Source organism: Chiloscyllium punctatum, chromosome 42 (assembly GCF_047496795.1).
Source record: "Chiloscyllium punctatum isolate Juve2018m chromosome 42, sChiPun1.3, whole genome shotgun sequence".
NCBI classification, from domain to species: Eukaryota; Metazoa; Chordata; class Chondrichthyes; order Orectolobiformes; family Hemiscylliidae; genus Chiloscyllium; species Chiloscyllium punctatum.
In genome coordinates, this window is record NC_092780.1 from 9521404 (window position 1) to 9543821 (window position 22418).

Here is a 22418-nt window from a genome sequence, read left to right on the forward strand (position 1 = left end):
CAGGATGGGCAACGGCAGTTACTTGAAAAGCCGCTCCAGTGCAGGGAAGTTGCTTGTATAAAGGGGGCACCCAGATTTGAACTGGGGACCTCTCGATCTGCAGTCAAATGCTCTACCACTGAGCTATACCCCCAACGGAAAACTGCGGTGCATGTTTATACTTTCCACACACTACAGTGACAATTGTCGAAAACAACTCTTTTGTCTGTGCCTTTCAACAGTTTACGTGCAGCACAGATGTTTTGTATGTGGAACCTAACTCCAAAATGACTGTCTGACTTCAATGGCATTTGCATCGGAACTGGAAATGGCTGAGTGGTAGAGTTCAGATGGACGGAAGATATTGCGCAGATGCACTCATCGAGTGCATCCGCGCTGACCGTATGTACGTGCAACGCTTTCATGCTCTCGTTTCGGGGCTGCAGTGCATGTTTTGCAACATCTCACGATGCAACACGGATCTTTGTGTCTTTGAGGTGTTCATCATAGAAGGAACCTTGCTGTGGTAGCAAAACACCCCTCCTTCAGTGTTTCCTGTGCAGGATGGGCAACGGCAGTTACTTGAAAAGCCGCTCCAGTGCCGGGAAGTTGCTTCTATGAAGGGGGCACCCAGATTTGAACTGGGGACCTCTTGATCTGCAGTAAAATGCTCTACCACTGAGCTATACCCCCAACAGAAAACTGCGGTGCATGTTTACACTTTCCACATACTACAGTGACAATTGTCTAAAACAACTCTCTTGTCTGCGCCTTTCAACAGTTTACGTGCAGCACAGATGTTTTGTATGTGGAACCTAACTCCAAAATGACTGCCTGACTTCAATGGCATTTGCATCGGAAATGGAAATGGCTGAGTGGTAGAGTCCAGATGGACGGAAGATATTGCTCCGATGACCTCGGCGCTGACCGTATGCACGTGCAAGGCTTTCATGCTCTCGTTTCGGCGCTGCAGTGCATGTTTTGCAACATCTCACGATGCAACACGGATCTTCGTGTCTTTGAGGTGTTCTTCAAAGAAGGAACCTTGCTGTGGTAGCAAAACACCCCTCCTTCAGTGTTTCCTGTGCAGGATGGGCAACGGCAGTTACTTGAAAAGCCGCTCCAGTGCTGGGAAGTTGCTTGTATAAAGGGGGCACCCAGATTTGAACTGGGGACCTCTGGATCTGCAGTCAAATGCTCTACCACTGAGCTAGACTCCCACGAGAAAAGGGCGGTGCATGTTTACACTTTCCACATACTACAATGACAATTGTCTAAAACAACTCTCTTGTCTGCGCCTTTCATCAGTTTACGTGCAGCACAGATGTTTTGTATGTGGAACCTAACTCCAAAATGACTGTCTGACTTCAATGGCATTTGCATCGGAAATGGAAATGGCTGAGTGGTAGAGTTCAGATGGACGGATGATATTGCGCAGATGCACTCATAGAGTGCATCCGCGCTGACCGTATGCACGTGCAACGCTTTCATGCTCTCGTTTCTGCGCTGCAGTGCATGTTTTGCAACATCTCACGATGCACCACGGATCTTTGAGTCTTTGAGGTGTTCATCATAGAAGGAACCATGCTGTGGTAGCAAAACACCCCTCCTTCAGTGTTTCCTGTGCAGGATGGGCAACGGCAGTTACTTGAAAAGCCGCTCCAATGCAGGGAAGTTGCTTGTATAAAGGGGGCACCCAGATTTGAACTGGGGACCTCTTCATCTGCAGTCAAATGCTCTACCACTGAGCTATACCCCCAACGGAAAACTGCGGTGCATGTTTATACTTTCCACACACTACAGTGACAATTGTCGAAAACAACTCTTTTGTCTGTGCCTTTCAACAGTTTACGTGCAGCACAGATGTTTTGTATGTGGAACCTAACTCCAAAATGACTGTCTGACTTCAATGGCATTTGCATCGGAACTGGAAATGGCTGAGTGGTAGAGTTCAGATGGACGGAAGATATTGCGCAGATGCACTCATCGAGTGCATCCGCGCTGACCGTATGTACGTGCAACGCTTTCATGCTCTCGTTTCGGGGCTGCAGTGCATGTTTTGCAACATCTCACGATGCAACACGGATCTTTGTGTCTTTGAGGTGTTCATCATAGAAGGAACCTTGCTGTGGTAGCAAAACACCCCTCCTTCAGTGTTTCCTGTGCAGGATGGGCAACGGCAGTTACTTGAAAAGCCGCTCCAGTGCCGGGAAGTTGCTTCTATGAAGGGGGCACCCAGATTTGAACTGGGGACCTCTTGATCTGCAGTAAAATGCTCTACCACTGAGCTATACCCCCAACAGAAAACTGCGGTGCATGTTTACACTTTCCACATACTACAGTGACAATTGTCTAAAACAACTCTCTTGTCTGCGCCTTTCAACAGTTTACGTGCAGCACAGATGTTTTGTATGTGGAACCTAACTCCAAAATGACTGCCTGACTTCAATGGCATTTGCATCGGAAATGGAAATGGCTGAGTGGTAGAGTCCAGATGGACGGAAGATATTGCTCCGATGACCTCGGCGCTGACCGTATGCACGTGCAAGGCTTTCATGCTCTCGTTTCGGCGCTGCAGTGCATGTTTTGCAACATCTCACGATGCAACACGGATCTTCGTGTCTTTGAGGTGTTCTTCAAAGAAGGAACCTTGCTGTGGTAGCAAAACACCCCTCCTTCAGTGTTTCCTGTGCAGGATGGGCAACGGCAGTTACTTGAAAAGCCGCTCCAGTGCTGGGAAGTTGCTTGTATAAAGGGGGCACCCAGATTTGAACTGGGGACCTCTGGATCTGCAGTCAAATGCTCTACCACTGAGCTAGACTCCCACGAGAAAAGGGCGGTGCATGTTTACACTTTCCACATACTACAATGACAATTGTCTAAAACAACTCTCTTGTCTGCGCCTTTCATCAGTTTACGTGCAGCACAGATGTTTTGTATGTGGAACCTAACTCCAAAATGACTGTCTGACTTCAATGGCATTTGCATCGGAAATGGAAATGGCTGAGTGGTAGAGTTCAGATGGACGGATGATATTGCGCAGATGCACTCATAGAGTGCATCCGCGCTGACCGTATGCACGTGCAACGCTTTCATGCTCTCGTTTCTGCGCTGCAGTGCATGTTTTGCAACATCTCACGATGCACCACGGATCTTTGAGTCTTTGAGGTGTTCATCATAGAAGGAACCATGCTGTGGTAGCAAAACACCCCTCCTTCAGTGTTTCCTGTGCAGGATGGGCAACGGCAGTTACTTGAAAAGCCGCTCCAATGCAGGGAAGTTGCTTGTATAAAGGGGGCACCCAGATTTGAACTGGGGACCTCTTCATCTGCAGTCAAATGCTCTACCACTGAGCTATACCCCCAACGGAAAACTGCGGTGCATGTTTATACTTTCCACACACTACAGTGACAATTGTCGAAAACAACTCTTTTGTCTGTGCCTTTCAACAGTTTACGTGCAGCACAGATGTTTTGTATGTGGAACCTAACTCCAAAATGACTGTCTGACTTCAATGGCATTTGCATCGGAAATGGAAATGGCTGAGTGGTAGAGTTCAGATGGACGTAAGATATTGCGCAGATGCACTCATCGAGTGCATCCGCGCTGACCGTATGTACGTGCAACGCTTTCATGCTCTCGTTTCGGGGCTGCAGTGCATGTTTTGCAACATCTCACGATGCAACACGGATCTTTGTGTCTTTGAGGTGTTCATCATAGAAGGAACCTTGCTGTGGTAGCAAAACACCCCTCCTTCAGTGTTTCCTGTGCAGGATGGGCAACGGCAGTTACTTGAAAAGCCGCTCCAGTGCCGGGAAGTTGCTTCTATGAAGGGGGCACCCAGATTTGAACTGGGGACCTCTTGATCTGCAGTAAAATGCTCTACCACTGAGCTATACCCCCAACAGAAAACTGCGGTGCATGTTTACACTTTCCACATACTACAGTGACAATTGTCTAAAACAACTCTCTTGTCTGCGCCTTTCAACAGTTTACGTGCAGCACAGATGTTTTGTATGTGGAACCTAACTCCAAAATGACTGTCTGACTTCAATGGCATTTGCATCGGAAATGGAAATGGCTGAGTGGTAGAGTCCAGATGGACGGAAGATATTGCTCCGATGACCTCGGCGCTGACCGTATGCACGTGCAATGCTTTCATGCTCTCGTTTCGGCGCTGCAGTGCATGTTTTGCAACATCTCACGATGCAACACCTCACGATGCAACACGGATCTTCGTGTCTTTGAGGTGTTCATCAAAGAAGGAACCTTGCTGTGGTAGCAAAACACCCCTCCTTCAGTGTTTCCTGTGCAGGATGGGCAACGGCAGTTACTTGAAAAGCCGCTCCAGTGCTGGGAAGTTGCTTGTATAAAGGGGGCACCCAGATTTGAACTGGGGACCTCTGGATCTGCAGTCAAATGCTCTACCACTGAGCTAGACTCCCACGAGAAAAGGGCGGTGCATGTTTACAATTTCCACATACTACAATGACAATTGTCTAAAACAACTCTCTTGTCTGCGCCTTTCATCAGTTTACGTGCAGCACAGATGTTTTGTATGTGGAACCTAACTCCAAAATGACTGTCTGACTTCAATGGCATTTGCATCGGAAATGGAAATGGCTGAGTGGTAGAGTTCAGATGGACGGAAGATATTGCGCAGATGCACTCATAGAGTGCATCCGCGCTGACCGTATGCACGTGCAACGCTTTCATGCTCTCGTTTCTGCGATGCAGTGCATGTTTTGCAACATCTCACGATGCAACACGGATCTTCGTGTCTTTGAGGTGTTCTTCAAAGAAGGAACCTTGCTGTGGTAGCAAAACACCCCTCCTTCAGTGTTTCCTGTGCAGGATGGGCAACGGCAGTTACTTGAAAAGCCGCTCCAGTGCTGGGAAGTTGCTTGTATAAAGGGGGCACCCAGATTTGAACTGGGGACCTCTGGATCTGCAGTCAAAAGCTCTACCACTGAGCTATACCCCCCAACAGAAAACTGCGGTGCATGTTTACACTTTCCACATACTACAGTGACAATTGTCTAAAACAACTCTCTTGTCTGCGCCTTTCAACAGTTTACGTGCAGCACAGATGTTTTGTATGTGGAACCTAACTCCAAAATGACTGTCTGACTTCAATGGCATTTGCATCGGAACTGGAAATGGCTGAGTGGTGGACGTAAGATATTGCGCAGATGCACTCATCGAGTGCATCCGCGCTGACCGTATGTACGTGCAACGCTTTCATGCTCTCGTTTCGGGGCTGCAGTGCATGTTTTGCAACATCTCACGATGCAACACGGATCTTTGTGTCTTTGAGGTGTTCATCAAAGAAGGAACCTTGCTGTGGTAGCAAAACACCCCTCCTTCAGTGTTTCCTGTGCAGGATGGGCAACGGCAGTTACTTGAAAAGCCGCTCCAGTGCCGGGAAGTTGCTTCTATGAAGGGGGCACCCAGATTTGAACTGGGGACCTCTTGATCTGCAGTAAAATGCTCTACCACTGAGCTATACCCCCAACAGAAAACTGCGGTGCATGTTTACACTTTCCACATACTACAGTGACAATTGTCTAAAACAACTCTCTTGTCTGCGCCTTTCAACAGTTTACGTGCAGCACAGATGTTTTGTATGTGGAACCTAACTCCAAAATGACTGTCTGACTTCAATGGCATTTGCATCGGAAATGGAAATGGCTGAGTGGTAGAGTCCAGATGGACGGAAGATATTGCTCCGATGACCTCGGCGCTGACCGTATGCACGTGCAATGCTTTCATGCTCTCGTTTCGGCGCTGCAGTGCATGTTTTGCAACATCTCACGATGCAACACGGATCTTCGTGTCTTTGAGGTGTTCTTCAAAGAAGGAACCTTGCTGTGGTAGCAAAACACCCCTCCTTCAGTGTTTCCTGTGCAGGATGGGCAACGGCAGTTACTTGAAAAGCCGCTCCAGTGCTGGGAAGTTGCTTGTATAAAGGGGGCACCCAGATTTGAACTGGGGACCTCTTCATCTGCAGTCAAATGCTCTACCACTGAGCTAGACTCCCACGAGAAAAGGGCGGTGCATGTTTACACTTTCCACATACTACAGTGACAATTGTCTAAAACAACTCTCTTGTCTGCGCCTTTCATCAGTTTACGTGCAGCACAGATGTTTTGTATGTGGAACCAAACTCCAAAATGACTGTCTGACTTCAATGGCATTTGCATCGGAAATGGAAATGGCTGAGTGGTAGAGTTCAGATGGACGGAAGATATTGCGCAGATGCACTCATAGAGTGCATCCGCGCTGACCGTATGCACGTGCAACGCTTTCATGCTCTCGTTTCTGCGCTGCAGTGCATGTTTTGCAACATCTCACGATGCACCACGGATCTTTGAGTCTTTGATGTGTTCATCGTAGAAGGAACCTTGCTGTGGTAGCAAAACACCCCTCCTTCAGTATTTCCTGTGCAGGATGGGCAACGGCAGTTACTTGAAAAGCCGCTCCAGTGCAGGGAAGTTGCTTGTATAAAGGGGGCACCCAGATTTGAACTGGGGACCTCTTGATCTGCAGTCAAATGCTCTACCACTGAGCTATACCATCAACAGAAAACTGCGGTGCATGTTTACACTTTCCACATACTACAGTGACAATTGTCTAAAACAACTCTCTTGTCTGCGCCTTTCAACAGTTTACGTGCAGCACAGATGTTTTGTATGTGGAACCTAACTCCAAAATGACTGTCTGACTTCAATGGCATTTGCATCGGAAATGGAAATGGCTGAGTGGTAGAGTTCAGATGGACGGAAGATATTGCGCAGATGCATTCATCGAGTGCATCCGCGCTGACCATATGCACGTGCGATGCTTTCATGCTCTCGTTTCAGCGCTGCAGTGCATGTTTTGCAACATCTCACGATGCAACACGGATCTTCGTGTCTTTGAGGTGTTCATCGTAGAAGGAACCTTGCTGTGGTAGCAAAACACCCCTCCTTCAGTGTTTCCTGTGCAGGAGGGGCAACGGCAGTTACTTGAAAAGCCGCTCCAGTGCCGGGAAGTTGCTTGTGTAAAGGGGGCACCCAGATTTGAACTGGGGACCTCTTGATCTGCAGTCAAATGCTCCACTGAGCTACACCCCCACTGGAAAGCTGCGGTGCATGTTTACACTTTCCACATACTACAGTGACAATTGTCTAAAACAACTCTGTTGTCTGTGCCTTTCAACAGTTTACGTGCAGCACAGATGTTTTGTATGTGGAACCTAACTCCAAAATGACTGTCTGACTTCAATGGCATTTGCATCGGAAATGGAAATGGCTGAGTGGTAGAGTTCAGATGGACGGAAGATATTGCGCAGATGCACTCACAGAGTGCATCCGCGCTGACCGTATGTACGTGCAACGCTTTCATGCTCTCGTTTCGGGGCTGCAGTGCATGTTTTGCAACATCTCACGATGCAACACGGATCTTCGTGTCTTTGAGGTGTTCATCGTAGAAGGAACCTTGTTGTGGTAGCAAAACACCCCTCCTTCAGTGTTTCCTGTGCAGGATGGGCAACGGCAGTTACTTGAAAAGCCGCTCCAGTGCCGGGAAGTTGCTTCTATAAAGGGGGCACCCAGATTTGAACTGGGGACCTCTTGATCTGCAGTCAAATGCGCTACCACTGAGCTATACCCCCAACAGAAATCTGCGGTGCATGTTTACACTTTCCACATACTACAGTGACAATTGTCTAAAACAACTCTCTTGTCTGCGCCTTTCAACAGTTTACGTGCAGCACAGATGTTTTGTATGTGGAACCTAACTCCAAAATGACTGTCTGACTTCAATGGCATTTGCATCGGAAATGGAAATGGCTGAGTGGTAGAGTCCAGATGGACGGAAGATATTGCTCCGATGACCTCGGCGCTGACCGTATGCACGTGCAATGCTTTCATGCTCTCGTTTCAGCGCTGCAGTGCATGTTTTGCAACATCTCACGATGCAACACGGATCTTCGTGTCTTTGAGGTGTTCATCGTAGAAGGAACCTTGCTGTGGTAGCAAAACACGCCTCCTTCAGTGTTTCCTGTGCAGGAGGGGCAACGGCAGTTACTTGAAAAGCCGCTCCAGTGCAGGGAAGTTGCTTGTATAAAGGGGGCACCCAGATTTGAACTGGGGACCTCTTGATCTGCAGTAAAATGCTCTATCACTGAGCTATACCCCCAACCGAAAACTGCGGTGCATGTTTACACTTTCCACATACTACAGTGACAATTGTCTAAAACAACTCTCTTGTCTGCGCCTTTCAACAGTTTACGTGCAGCACAGATGTTTTGTATGTGGAACCTAACTCCAAAATGACTGTCTGACTTCAATGGCATTTGCATCGGAAATGGAAATGGCTGAGTGGTAGAGTCCAGATGGACGGAAGATATTGCTCCGATGACCTCGGCGCTGACCGTATGCACGTGCAATGCTTTCATGCTCTCGTTTCAGCGCTGCAGTGCATGTTTTGCAACATCTCACGATGCAACACGGATCTTCGTGTCTTTGAGGTGTTCATCGTAGAAGGAACCTTGCTGTGGTAGCAAAACACCCCTCCCTCAGTGTTTCCTGTGCAGGATGGGCAACGGCAGTTACTTGAAAAGCCGCTCCAGTGCCGGGAAGTTGCTTGTGTAAAGGGGGCACCCAGATTTGAACTGGGGACCTCTGAATCTGCAGTCAAATGCTCCACCACTGAGCTATATTCCCACGAGAAAATGGCGGTGCATGTTTACACTTTCCAAATACTACAATGACAATTGTCTAAAACAACTCTGTTGTCTGTGCCTTTCAACAGTTTACGTGCAGCACAGATGTTTTGTATGTGGAACCTAACTCCAAAATGACTGTCTGACTTCAATGGCATTTGCATCGGAAATGGAAATGGCTGAGTGGTAGAGTTCAGATGGACGGAAGATATTGCGCAGATGCACTCATAGAGTGCATCCGCGCTGACCGTATGCACGTGCAACGCTTTCATGCTTTCGTTTCTGCGCTGCAGTGCATGTTTTGCAACATCTCACGATGCAACACGGATCTTTGTGTCTTTGAGGTGTTCATCGTAGAAGGAACCTTGCTGTGGTAGCAAAACACCCCTCCTTCAGTGTTTCCTGTGCAGGAGGGGCAACGGCAGTTACTTGAAAAGCCGCTCCAGTGCCGGGAAGTTGCTTGTGTAAAGGGGGCACCCAGATTTGAACTGGGGACCTCTTGATCTGCAGTCAAATGCTCCACTGAGCTACACCCCCACTGGAAAACTGCGGTGCATGTTTACACTTTCCACATACTACAGTGACAATTGTCTAAAACAACTCTGTTGTCTGTGCCTTTCAACAGTTTACGTGCAGCACAGATGTTTTGTATGTGGAACCGAACTCCAAAATGACTGTCTGACTTCAATGGCATTTGCATCGGAAATGGAAATGGCTGAGTGGTAGAGTTCAGATGGACGGAAGATATTGCGCAGATGCACTCATAGAGTGCATCCGCGCTGACCGTATGTACGTGCAACGCTTTCATGCTCTCGTTTCGGGGCTGCAGTGCATGTTTTGCAACATCTCACGATGCAACACGGATCTTTGTGTCTTTGAGGTGTTCATCGTAGAAGGAACCTTGCTGTGGTAGCAAAACACCCCTCCTTCAGTGTTTCCTGTGCAGGATGGGCAACGGCAGTTACTTGAAAAGCCGCTCCAGTGCCGGGAAGTTGCTTCTATAAAGGGGGCACCCAGATTTGAACTGGGGACCTCTTGATCTGCAGTCAAATGCTCTACCACTGAGCTTACCCCCAACAGAAAACTGGGGTGCATGTTTACACTTTCCACATACTACAGTGACAATTGTCTAAAACAACTCTCTTGTCTGCGCCTTTCAACAGTTTACGTGCAGCACAGATGTTTTGTATGTGGAACCTAACTCCAAAATGACTGTCTGACTTCAATGGCATTTGCATCGGAAATGGAAATGGCTGAGTGGTAGAGTTCAGATGGACGGAAGATATTGCGCAGATGCATTCATCGAGTGCATCCGCGCTGACCATATGCACGTGCGATGCTTTCATGCTCTCGTTTCAGCGCTGCAGTGCATGTTTTGCAACATCTCACGATGCAACACGGATCTTCGTGTCTTTGAGGTGTTCATCGTAGAAGGAACCTTGCTGTGGTAGCAAAACACCCCTCCTTCAGTGTTTCCTGTGCAGGAGGGGCAACGGCAGTTACTTGAAAAGCCGCTCCAGTGCCGGGAAGTTGCTTGTGTAAAGGGGGCACCCAGATTTGAACTGGGGACCTCTTGATCTGCAGTCAAATGCTCCACTGAGCTACACCCCCACTGGAAAGCTGCGGTGCATGTTTACACTTTCCACATACTACAGTGACAATTGTCTAAAACAACTCTGTTGTCTGTGCCTTTCAACAGTTTACGTGCAGCACAGATGTTTTGTATGTGGAACCTAACTCCAAAATGACTGTCTGACTTCAATGGCATTTGCATCGGAAATGGAAATGGCTGAGTGGTAGAGTTCAGATGGACGGAAGATATTGCGCAGATGCACTCACAGAGTGCATCCGCGCTGACCGTATGTACGTGCAACGCTTTCATGCTCTCGTTTCGGGGCTGCAGTGCATGTTTTGCAACATCTCACGATGCAACACGGATCTTCGTGTCTTTGAGGTGTTCATCGTAGAAGGAACCTTGTTGTGGTAGCAAAACACCCCTCCTTCAGTGTTTCCTGTGCAGGATGGGCAACGGCAGTTACTTGAAAAGCCGCTCCAGTGCCGGGAAGTTGCTTCTATAAAGGGGGCACCCAGATTTGAACTGGGGACCTCTTGATCTGCAGTCAAATGCGCTACCACTGAGCTATACCCCCAACAGAAATCTGCGGTGCATGTTTACACTTTCCACATACTACAGTGACAATTGTCTAAAACAACTCTCTTGTCTGCGCCTTTCAACAGTTTACGTGCAGCACAGATGTTTTGTATGTGGAACCTAACTCCAAAATGACTGTCTGACTTCAATGGCATTTGCATCGGAAATGGAAATGGCTGAGTGGTAGAGTCCAGATGGACGGAAGATATTGCTCCGATGACCTCGGCGCTGACCGTATGCACGTGCAATGCTTTCATGCTCTCGTTTCAGCGCTGCAGTGCATGTTTTGCAACATCTCACGATGCAACACGGATCTTCGTGTCTTTGAGGTGTTCATCGTAGAAGGAACCTTGCTGTGGTAGCAAAACACGCCTCCTTCAGTGTTTCCTGTGCAGGAGGGGCAACGGCAGTTACTTGAAAAGCCGCTCCAGTGCAGGGAAGTTGCTTGTATAAAGGGGGCACCCAGATTTGAACTGGGGACCTCTTGATCTGCAGTAAAATGCTCTATCACTGAGCTATACCCCCAACCGAAAACTGCGGTGCATGTTTACACTTTCCACATACTACAGTGACAATTGTCTAAAACAACTCTCTTGTCTGCGCCTTTCAACAGTTTACGTGCAGCACAGATGTTTTGTATGTGGAACCTAACTCCAAAATGACTGTCTGACTTCAATGGCATTTGCATCGGAAATGGAAATGGCTGAGTGGTAGAGTCCAGATGGACGGAAGATATTGCTCCGATGACCTCGGCGCTGACCGTATGCACGTGCAATGCTTTCATGCTCTCGTTTCAGCGCTGCAGTGCATGTTTTGCAACATCTCACGATGCAACACGGATCTTCGTGTCTTTGAGGTGTTCATCGTAGAAGGAACCTTGCTGTGGTAGCAAAACACCCCTCCCTCAGTGTTTCCTGTGCAGGATGGGCAACGGCAGTTACTTGAAAAGCCGCTCCAGTGCCGGGAAGTTGCTTGTGTAAAGGGGGCACCCAGATTTGAACTGGGGACCTCTGAATCTGCAGTCAAATGCTCCACCACTGAGCTATATTCCCACGAGAAAATGGCGGTGCATGTTTACACTTTCCAAATACTACAATGACAATTGTCTAAAACAACTCTGTTGTCTGTGCCTTTCAACAGTTTACGTGCAGCACAGATGTTTTGTATGTGGAACCTAACTCCAAAATGACTGTCTGACTTCAATGGCATTTGCATCGGAAATGGAAATGGCTGAGTGGTAGAGTTCAGATGGACGGAAGATATTGCGCAGATGCACTCATAGAGTGCATCCGCGCTGACCGTATGCACGTGCAACGCTTTCATGCTTTCGTTTCTGCGCTGCAGTGCATGTTTTGCAACATCTCACGATGCAACACGGATCTTTGTGTCTTTGAGGTGTTCATCGTAGAAGGAACCTTGCTGTGGTAGCAAAACACCCCTCCTTCAGTGTTTCCTGTGCAGGAGGGGCAACGGCAGTTACTTGAAAAGCCGCTCCAGTGCCGGGAAGTTGCTTGTGTAAAGGGGGCACCCAGATTTGAACTGGGGACCTCTTGATCTGCAGTCAAATGCTCCACTGAGCTACACCCCCACTGGAAAACTGCGGTGCATGTTTACACTTTCCACATACTACAGTGACAATTGTCTAAAACAACTCTGTTGTCTGTGCCTTTCAACAGTTTACGTGCAGCACAGATGTTTTGTATGTGGAACCGAACTCCAAAATGACTGTCTGACTTCAATGGCATTTGCATCGGAAATGGAAATGGCTGAGTGGTAGAGTTCAGATGGACGGAAGATATTGCGCAGATGCACTCATAGAGTGCATCCGCGCTGACCGTATGTACGTGCAACGCTTTCATGCTCTCGTTTCGGGGCTGCAGTGCATGTTTTGCAACATCTCACGATGCAACACGGATCTTTGTGTCTTTGAGGTGTTCATCGTAGAAGGAACCTTGCTGTGGTAGCAAAACACCCCTCCTTCAGTGTTTCCTGTGCAGGATGGGCAACGGCAGTTACTTGAAAAGCCGCTCCAGTGCCGGGAAGTTGCTTCTATAAAGGGGGCACCCAGATTTGAACTGGGGACCTCTTGATCTGCAGTCAAATGCTCTACCACTGAGCTTACCCCCAACAGAAAACTGGGGTGCATGTTTACACTTTCCACATACTACAGTGACAATTGTCTAAAACAACTCTCTTGTCTGCGCCTTTCAACAGTTTACGTGCAGCACAGATGTTTTGTATGTGGAACCTAACTCCAAAATGACTGTCTGACTTCAATGGCATTTGCATCGGAAATGGAAATGGCTGAGTGGTAGAGTCCAGATGGACGGAAGATATTGCTCCGATGACCTCGGCGCTGACCGTATGCACGTGCAATGCTTTCATGCTCTCGTTTCAGCGCTGCAGTGCATGTTTTGCAACATCTCACGATGCAACACGGATCTTCGTGTCTTTGAGGTGTTCATCGTAGAAGGAACCTTGCTGTGGTAGCAAAACACCCCTCCTTCAGTGTTTCCTGTGCAGGAGGGGCAACGGCAGTTACTTGAAAAGCCGCTCCAGTGCAGGGAAGTTGCTTGTATAAAGGGGGCACCCAGATTTGAACTGGGGACCTCTTGATCTGCAGTCAAATGCTCTACCACTGAGCTATACCCCCAAGGGAAAACTGCGGTGCATGTTTATACTTTCCACATACTACAGTGACAATTGTCGAAAACAACTCTTTTGTCTGTGCCTTTCAACAGTTTACGTGCAGCACAGATGTTTTGTATGTGGAACCTAACTCCAAAATGACTGTCTGACTTCAATGGCATTTGCATCGGAAATGGAAATGGCTGAGTGGTAGAGTTCAGATGGACGGAAGATATTGCGCAGATGCACTCATCGAGTGCATCCGCGCTGACCATATGCACGTGCGATGCTTTCATGCTCTCGTTTCAGCGCTGCAGTGCATGTTTTGCAACATCTCACGATGCAACACGGATCTTCGTGTCTTTGAGGTGTTCATCGTAGAAGGAACCTTGCTGTGGTAGCAAAACACCCCTCCTTCAGTGTTTCCTGTGCAGGATGGGCAACGGCAGTTACTTGAAAAGCCGCTCCAGTGCAGGGAAGTTGCTTGTATAAAGGGGGCACCCAGATTTGTACTGGGGACATCTGGATCTGCAGTCAAATGCTCTACCACTGAGCTATACTCCCACGAGAAAACGGCGGTGCATGTTTACACTTTCCACATACTACAATGACAATTGTCTAAAATAACTCTCTTGTCTGCGCCTTTCATCAGTTTACGTGCAGCACAGATGTTTTGTATGTGGAACCTAACTCCAAAATGACTGTCTGACTTCAATGGCATTTGCATCGGAAATGGAAATGGCTGAGTGGTAGAGTTCAGATGGACGGAAGATATTGCGCAGATGCACTCATAGAGTGCATCCGCGCTGACCGTATGCACGTGCAACGCTTTCATGCTCTCGTTTCAGCGCTGCAGTGCATGTTTTGCAACATCTCACGATGCAACACGGATCTTCGTGTCTTTGAGGTGTTCATCGTAGAAGGAACCTTGCTGTGGTAGCAAAACACCCCTCCTTCAGTGTTTCCTGTACAGGAGGGGCAACGGCAGTTACTTGAAAAGCCGCTCCAGTGCAGGGAAGTTGCTTGTATAAAGGGGGCACCCAGATTTGAACTGGGGACCTCTTGATCTGCAGTCAAATGCTCTACCACTGAGCTATACCCCCAACGGGAAATTACGGTGCATGTTTATACTTTCCACATACTACAGTGACAATTGTCTAAAACAACTCTCTTGTCTGCGCCTTTCAACAGTTTACGTGCAGCACAGATGTTTTGTATGTGGAACCTAACTCCAAAATGACTGTCTGACTTCAATGGCATTTGCATCGGAAATGGAAATGGCTGAGTGGTAGAGTCCAGATGGACGGAAGATATTGCTCCGATGACCTCGGCGCTGACCGTATGCACGTGCAATGCTTTCATGCTCTCGTTTCAGCGCTGCAGTGCATGTTTTGCAACATCTCACGATGCAACACGGATCTTCGTGTCTTTGAGGTGTTCATCGTAGAAGGAACCTTGCTGTGGTAGCAAAACACCCCTCCTTCAGTGTTTCCTGTGCAGGAGGGGCAACGGCAGTTACTTGAAAAGCCGCTCCAGTGCAGGGAAGTTGCTTGTATAAAGGGGGCACCCAGATTTGAACTGGGGACCTCTTGATCTGCAGTCAAATGCTCTACCACTGAGCTATACCCCCAACAGAAAACTACGGTGCATGTTTATACTTTCCACATACTACAGTGACAATTGTCGAAAACAACTCTTTTGTCTGTGCCTTTCAACAGTTTACGTGCAGCACAGATGTTTTGTATGTGGAACCTAACTCCAAAATGACTGTCTGACTTCAATGGCATTTGCATCGGAAATGGAAATGGCTGAGTGGTAGAGTTCAGATGGACGGAAGATATTGCGCAGATGCATTCATCGAGTGCATCCGCGCTGACCATATGCACGTGCGATGCTTTCATGCTCTCGTTTCAGCGCTGCAGTGCATGTTTTGCAACATCTCACGATGCAACACGGATCTTCGTGTCTTTGAGGTGTTCATCGTAGAAGGAACCTTGCTGTGGTAGCAAAACACCCCTCCTTCAGTGTTTCCTGTGCAGGAGGGGCAACGGCAGTTACTTGAAAAGCCGCTCCAGTGCCGGGAAGTTGCTTGTGTAAAGGGGGCACCCAGATTTGAACTGGGGACCTCTTGATCTGCAGTCAAATGCTCCACTGAGCTACACCCCCACTGGAAAACTGCGGTGCATGTTTACACTTTCCACATACTACAGTGACAATTGTCTAAAACAACTCTGTTGTCTGTGCCTTTCAACAGTTTACGTGCAGCACAGATGTTTTGTATGTGGAACCTAACTCCAAAATGACTGTCTGACTTCAATGGCATTTGCATCGGAAATGGAAATGGCTGAGTGGTAGAGTTCAGATGGACGGAAGATATTGCGCAGATGCACTCACAGAGTGCATCCGCGCTGACCGTATGTACGTGCAACGCTTTCATGCTCTCGTTTCGGGGCTGCAGTGCATGTTTTGCAACATCTCACGATGCAACACGGATCTTTGTGTCTTTGAGGTGTTCATCGTAGAAGGAACCTTGCTGTGGTAGCAAAACACCCCTCCTTCAGTGTTTCCTGTGCAGGATGGGCAACGGCAGTTACTTGAAAAGCCGCTCCAGTGCCGGGAAGTTGCTTGTGTAAAGGGGGCACCCAGATTTGAACTGGGGACCTCTTGATCTGCAGTCAAATGCTCCACTGAGCTACACCCCCACTAGAAAACTGCGGTGCATGTTTACACTTTCCACAGTTTACGTGCAGCACAGATGTTTTGTATGTGGAACCTAACTCCAAAATGACTGTCTGACTTCAATGGCATTTGCATCGGAAATGGAAATGGCTGAGTGGTAGAGTTCAGATGGACGGAAGATATTGCGCAGATGCACTCATAGAGTGCATCCGCGCTGACCGTATGTACGTGCAACGCTTTCATGCTCTCGTTTCGGGGCTGCAGTGCATGTTTTGCAACATCTCACGATGCAACACGGATCTTTGTGTCTTTGAGGTGTTCATCGTAGAAGGAACCTTGCTGTGGTAGCAAAACACCCCTCCTTCAGTGTTTCCTGTGCAGGATGGGCAACGGCAGTTACTTGAAAAGCCGCTCCAGTGCCGGGAAGTTGCTTCTATAAAGGGGGCACCCAGATTCGAACTGGGGACCTCTTGATCTGCAGTCAAATGCTCTACCACTGAGCTTACCCCCAACAGAAAACTGCGGTGCATGTTTACACTTTCCACATACTACAGTGACAATTGTCTAAAACAACTCTCTTGTCTGCGCCTTTCAACAGTTTACGTGCAGCACAGATGTTTTGTATGTGGAACCTAACTCCAAAATGACTGTGTGACTTCAATGGCATTTGCATCGGAAATGGAAATGGCTGAGTGGTAGAGTCCAGATGGACGGAAGATATTGCTCCGATGACCTCGGCGCTGACCGTATGCACGTGCAATGCTTTCATGCTCTCGTTTCAGCGCTGCAGTGCATGTTTTGCAACATCTCACGATGCAACACGGATCTTCGTGTCTTTGAGGTGTTCATCGTAGAAGGAACCTTGCTGTGGTAGCAAAACACCCCTCCTTCAGTGTTTCCTGTGCAGGAGGGGCAACGGCAGTTACTTGAAAAGCCGCTCCAGTGCAGGGAAGTTGCTTGTATAAAGGGGGCACCCAGATTTGTACTGGGGACATCTGGATCTGCCGTCAAATGCTCTACCACTGAGCTATACTCCCACGAGAAAACGGCGGTGCATGTTTACACTTTCCACATACTACAATGACAATTGTCTAAAACAACTCTCTTGTCTGCGCCTTTCATCAGTTTACGTGCAGCACAGATGTTTTGTATGTGGAACCTAACTCCAAAATGACTGTCTGACTTCAATGGCATTTGCATCGGAAATGGAAATGGCTGAGTGGTAGAGTTCAGATGGACGGAAGATATTGCGCAGATGCACTCATAGAGTGCATCCGCGCTGACCGTATGTACGTGCAACGCTTTCATGCTCTCGTTTCGGGGCTGCAGTGCATGTTTTGCAACATCTCACGATGCAACACGGATCTTTGTGTCTTTGAGGTGTTCATCGTAGAAGGAACCTTGCTGTGGTAGCAAAACACCCCTCCTTCAGTGTTTCCTGTGCAGGATGGGCAACGGCAGTTACTTGAAAAGCCGCTCCAGTGCCGGGAAGTTGCTTCTATAAAGGGGGCACCCAGATTTGAACTGGGGACCTCTTGATCTGCAGTCAAATGCTCTACCACTGAGCTTACCCCCAACAGAAAACTGGGGTGCATGTTTACACTTTCCACATACTACAGTGACAATTGTCTAAAACAACTCTCTTGTCTGCGCCTTTCAACAGTTTACGTGCAGCACAGATGTTTTGTATGTGGAACCTAACTCCAAAATGACTGTCTGACTTCAATGGCATTTGCATCGGAAATGGAAATGGCTGAGTGGTAGAGTTCAGATGGACGGAAGATATTGCGCAGATGCACTCATAGAGTGCATCCGCGCTGACCGTATGCACGTGCAACGCTTTCATGCTCTCGTTTCAGCGCTGCAGTGCATGTTTTGCAACATCTCACGATGCAACACGGATCTTCGTGTCTTTGAGGTGTTCATCGTAGAAGGAACCTTGCTGTGGTAGCAAAACACCCCTCCTTCAGTGTTTCCTGTACAGGAGGGGCAACGGCAGTTACTTGAAAAGCCGCTCCAGTGCAGGGAAGTTGCTTGTATAAAGGGGGCACCCAGATTTGAACTGGGGACCTCTTGATCTGCAGTCAAATGCTCTACCACTGAGCTATACCCCCAACGGGAAACTACGGTGCATGTTTATACTTTCCACATACTACAGTGACAATTGTCTAAAACAACTCTCTTGTCTGCGCCTTTCAACAGTTTACGTGCAGCACAGATGTTTTGTATGTGGAACCTAACTCCAAAATGACTGTCTGACTTCAATGGCATTTGCATCGGAAATGGAAATGGCTGAGTGGTAGAGTCCAGATGGACGGAAGATATTGCTCCGATGACCTCGGCGCTGACCGTATGCACGTGCAATGCTTTCATGCTCTCGTTTCAGCGCTGCAGTGCATGTTTTGCAACATCTCACGATGCAACACGGATCTTCGTGTCTTTGAGGTGTTCATCGTAGAAGGAACCTTGCTGTGGTAGCAAAACACCCCTCCTTCAGTGTTTCCTGTGCAGGAGGGGCAACGGCAGTTACTTGAAAAGCCGCTCCAGTGCAGGGAAGTTGCTTGTATAAAGGGGGCACCCAGATTTGAACTGGGGACCTCTTGATCTGCAGTCAAATGCTCTACCACTGAGCTATACCCCCAAGGGAAAACTGCGGTGCATGTTTATACTTTCCACATACTACAGTGACAATTGTCGAAAACAACTCTTTTGTCTGTGCCTTTCAACAGTTTACGTGCAGCACAGATGTTTTGTATGTGGAACCTAACTCCAAAATGACTGTCTGACTTCAATGGCATTTGCATCGGAAATGGAAATGGCTGAGTGGTAGAGTTCAGATGGACGGAAGATATTGCGCAGATGCACTCATCGAGTGCATCCGCACTGACCATATGCACGTGCGATGCTTTCATGCTCTCGTTTCAGCGCTGCAGTGCATGTTTTGCAACATCTCACGATGCAACACGGATCTTCGTGTCTTTGAGGTGTTCATCGTAGAAGGAACCTTGCTGTGGTAGCAAAACACCCCTCCTTCAGTGTTTCCTGTGCAGGAGGGGCAACGGCAGTTACTTGAAAAGCCGCTCCAGTGCCGGGAAGTTGCTTGTGTAAAGGGGGCACCCAGATTTGAACTGGGGACCTCTTGATCTGCAGTCAAATGCTCCACTGAGCTACACCCCCACTGGAAAACTGCGGTGCATGTTTACACTTTCCACATACTACAGTGACAATTGTCTAAAACAACTCTGTTGTCTGTGCCTTTCAACAGTTTACGTGCAGCACAGATGTTTTGTATGTGGAACCGAACTCCAAAATGACTGTCTGACTTCAATGGCATTTGCATCGGAAATGGAAATGGCTGAGTGGTAGAGTTCAGATGGACGGAAGATATTGCGCAGATGCACTCATAGAGTGCATCCGCGCTGACCGTATGTACGTGCAACGCTTTCATGCTCTCGTTTCGGGGCTGCAGTGCATGTTTTGCAACATCTCACGATGCAACACGGATCTTTGTGTCTTTGAGGTGTTCATCGTAGAAGGAACCTTGCTGTGGTAGCAAAACACCCCTCCTTCAGTGTTTCCTGTGCAGGATGGGCAACGGCAGTTACTTGAAAAGCCGCTCCAGTGCCGGGAAGTTGCTTGTGTAAAGGGGGCACCCAGATTTGAACTGGGGACCTCTTGATCTGCAGTCAAATGCTCCACTGAGCTACACCCCCACTAGAAAACTGCGGTGCATGTTTACACTTTCCACAGTTTACGTGCAGCACAGATGTTTTGTATGTGGAACCTAACTCCAAAATGACTGTCTGACTTCAATGGCATTTGCATCGGAAATGGAAATGGCTGAGTGGTAGAGTTCAGATGGACGGAAGATATTGCGCAGATGCACTCATAGAGTGCATCCGCGCTGACCGTATGTACGTGCAACGCTTTCATGCTCTCGTTTCGGGGCTGCAGTGCATGTTTTGCAACATCTCACGATGCAACACGGATCTTTGTGTCTTTGAGGTGTTCATCGTAGAAGGAACCTTGCTGTGGTAGCAAAACACCCCTCCTTCAGTGTTTCCTGTGCAGGATGGGCAACGGCAGTTACTTGAAAAGCCGCTCCAGTGCCGGGAAGTTGCTTCTATAAAGGGGGCACCCAGATTCGAACTGGGGACCTCTTGATCTGCAGTCAAATGCTCTACCACTGAGCTTACCCCCAACAGAAAACTGCGGTGCATGTTTACACTTTCCACATACTACAGTGACAATTGTCTAAAACAACTCTCTTGTCTGCGCCTTTCAACAGTTTACGTGCAGCACAGATGTTTTGTATGTGGAACCTAACTCCAAAATGACTGTGTGACTTCAATGGCATTTGCATCGGAAATGGAAATGGCTGAGTGGTAGAGTCCAGATGGACGGAAGATATTGCTCCGATGACCTCGGCGCTGACCGTATGCACGTGCAATGCTTTCATGCTCTCGTTTCAGCGCTGCAGTGCATGTTTTGCAACATCTCACGATGCAACACGGATCTTCGTGTCTTTGAGGTGTTCATCGTAGAAGGAACCTTGCTGTGGTAGCAAAACACCCCTCCTTCAGTGTTTCCTGTGCAGGAGGGGCAACGGCAGTTACTTGAAAAGCCGCTCCAGTGCAGGGAAGTTGCTTGTATAAAGGGGGCACCCAGATTTGTACTGGGGACATCTGGATCTGCAGTCAAATGCTCTACCACTGAGCTATACTCCCACGAGAAAACGGCGGTGCATGTTTACACTTTCCACATACTACAATGACAATTGTCTAAAACAACTCTCTTGTCTGCGCCTTTCATCAGTTTACGTGCAGCACAGATGTTTTGTATGTGGAACCTAACTCCAAAATGACTGTCTGACTTCAATGGCATTTGCATCGGAAATGGAAATGGCTGAGTGGTAGAGTTCAGATGGACGGAAGATATTGCGCAGATGCACTCATAGAGTGCATCCGCGCTGACCGTATGTACGTGCAACGCTTTCATGCTCTCGTTTCGGGGCTGCAGTGCATGTTTTGCAACATCTCACGATGCAACACGGATCTTTGTGTCTTTGAGGTGTTCATCGTAGAAGGAACCTTGCTGTGGTAGCAAAACACCCCTCCTTCAGTGTTTCCTGTGCAGGATGGGCAACGGCAGTTACTTGAAAAGCCGCTCCAGTGCCGGGAAGTTGCTTCTATAAAGGGGGCACCCAGATTTGAACTGGGGACCTCTTGATCTGCAGTCAAATGCTCTACCACTGAGCTTACCCCCAACAGAAAACTGGGGTGCATGTTTACACTTTCCACATACTACAGTGACAATTGTCTAAAACAACTCTCTTGTCTGCGCCTTTCAACAGTTTACGTGCAGCACAGATGTTTTGTATGTGGAACCTAACTCCAAAATGACTGTCTGACTTCAATGGCATTTGCATCGGAAATGGAAATGGCTGAGTGGTAGAGTTCAGATGGACGGAAGATATTGCGCAGATGCACTCATAGAGTGCATCCGCGCTGACCGTATGCACGTGCAACGCTTTCATGCTCTCGTTTCAGCGCTGCAGTGCATGTTTTGCAACATCTCACGATGCAACACGGATCTTCGTGTCTTTGAGGTGTTCATCGTAGAAGGAACCTTGCTGTGGTAGCAAAACACCCCTCCTTCAGTGTTTCCTGTGCAGGAGGGGCAACGGCAGTTACTTGAAAAGCCGCTCCAGTGCAGGGAAGTTGCTTGTATAAAGGGGGCACCCAGATTTGTACTGGGGACATCTGGATCTGCAGTCAAATGCTCTACCACTGAGCTATACTCCCACGAGAAAACGGCGGTGCATGTTTACACTTTCCACATACTACAATGACAATTGTCTAAAACAACTCTCTTGTCTGCGCCTTTCATCAGTTTACGTGCAGCACAGATGTTTTGTATGTGGAACCTAACTCCAAAATGACTGTCTGACTTCAATGGCATTTGCATCGGAAATGGAAATGGCTGAGTGGTAGAGTTCAGATGGACGGAAGATATTGCGCAGATGCACTCATAGAGTGCATCCGCGCTGACCGTATGTACGTGCAACGCTTTCATGCTCTCGTTTCGGGGCTGCAGTGCATGTTTTGCAACATCTCACGATGCAACACGGATCTTTGTGTCTTTGAGGTGTTCATCGTAGAAGGAACCTTGCTGTGGTAGCAAAACACCCCTCCTTCAGTGTTTCCTGTGCAGGATGGGCAACGGCAGTTACTTGAAAAGCCGCTCCAGTGCCGGGAAGTTGCTTCTATAAAG

At 48.2% G+C, this 22418-nt stretch overlaps 6 non-coding genes across 6 annotated transcripts; all 6 read right to left on the reverse strand.

The window, feature by feature from the left end:
* Positions 1–61: 61 nt before the first annotated feature.
* trnac-gca (transfer RNA cysteine (anticodon GCA)) lies at positions 62–133 on the reverse strand. Its single transcript has one exon. It is a non-coding gene; the product is annotated as a tRNA-Cys (tRNA).
* Positions 134–13419: 13286 nt separating this feature from the next.
* Positions 13420–13491, reverse strand: trnac-gca (transfer RNA cysteine (anticodon GCA)). The gene has a single exon. It is a non-coding gene; the product is annotated as a tRNA-Cys (tRNA).
* Positions 13492–14497: 1006 nt separating this feature from the next.
* Positions 14498–14569, reverse strand: trnac-gca (transfer RNA cysteine (anticodon GCA)). Its single transcript has one exon. It is a non-coding gene; the product is annotated as a tRNA-Cys (tRNA).
* Positions 14570–15024: 455 nt separating this feature from the next.
* Positions 15025–15096, reverse strand: trnac-gca (transfer RNA cysteine (anticodon GCA)). Its single transcript has one exon. It is a non-coding gene; the product is annotated as a tRNA-Cys (tRNA).
* A 3091-nt stretch (positions 15097–18187) lies between these two features.
* trnac-gca (transfer RNA cysteine (anticodon GCA)) lies at positions 18188–18259 on the reverse strand. Its single transcript has one exon. It is a non-coding gene; the product is annotated as a tRNA-Cys (tRNA).
* Positions 18260–18714: 455 nt separating this feature from the next.
* On the reverse strand, positions 18715–18786 carry trnac-gca (transfer RNA cysteine (anticodon GCA)). The gene has a single exon. It is a non-coding gene; the product is annotated as a tRNA-Cys (tRNA).
* Between the last annotated feature and the right edge of the window lie 3632 nt (positions 18787–22418).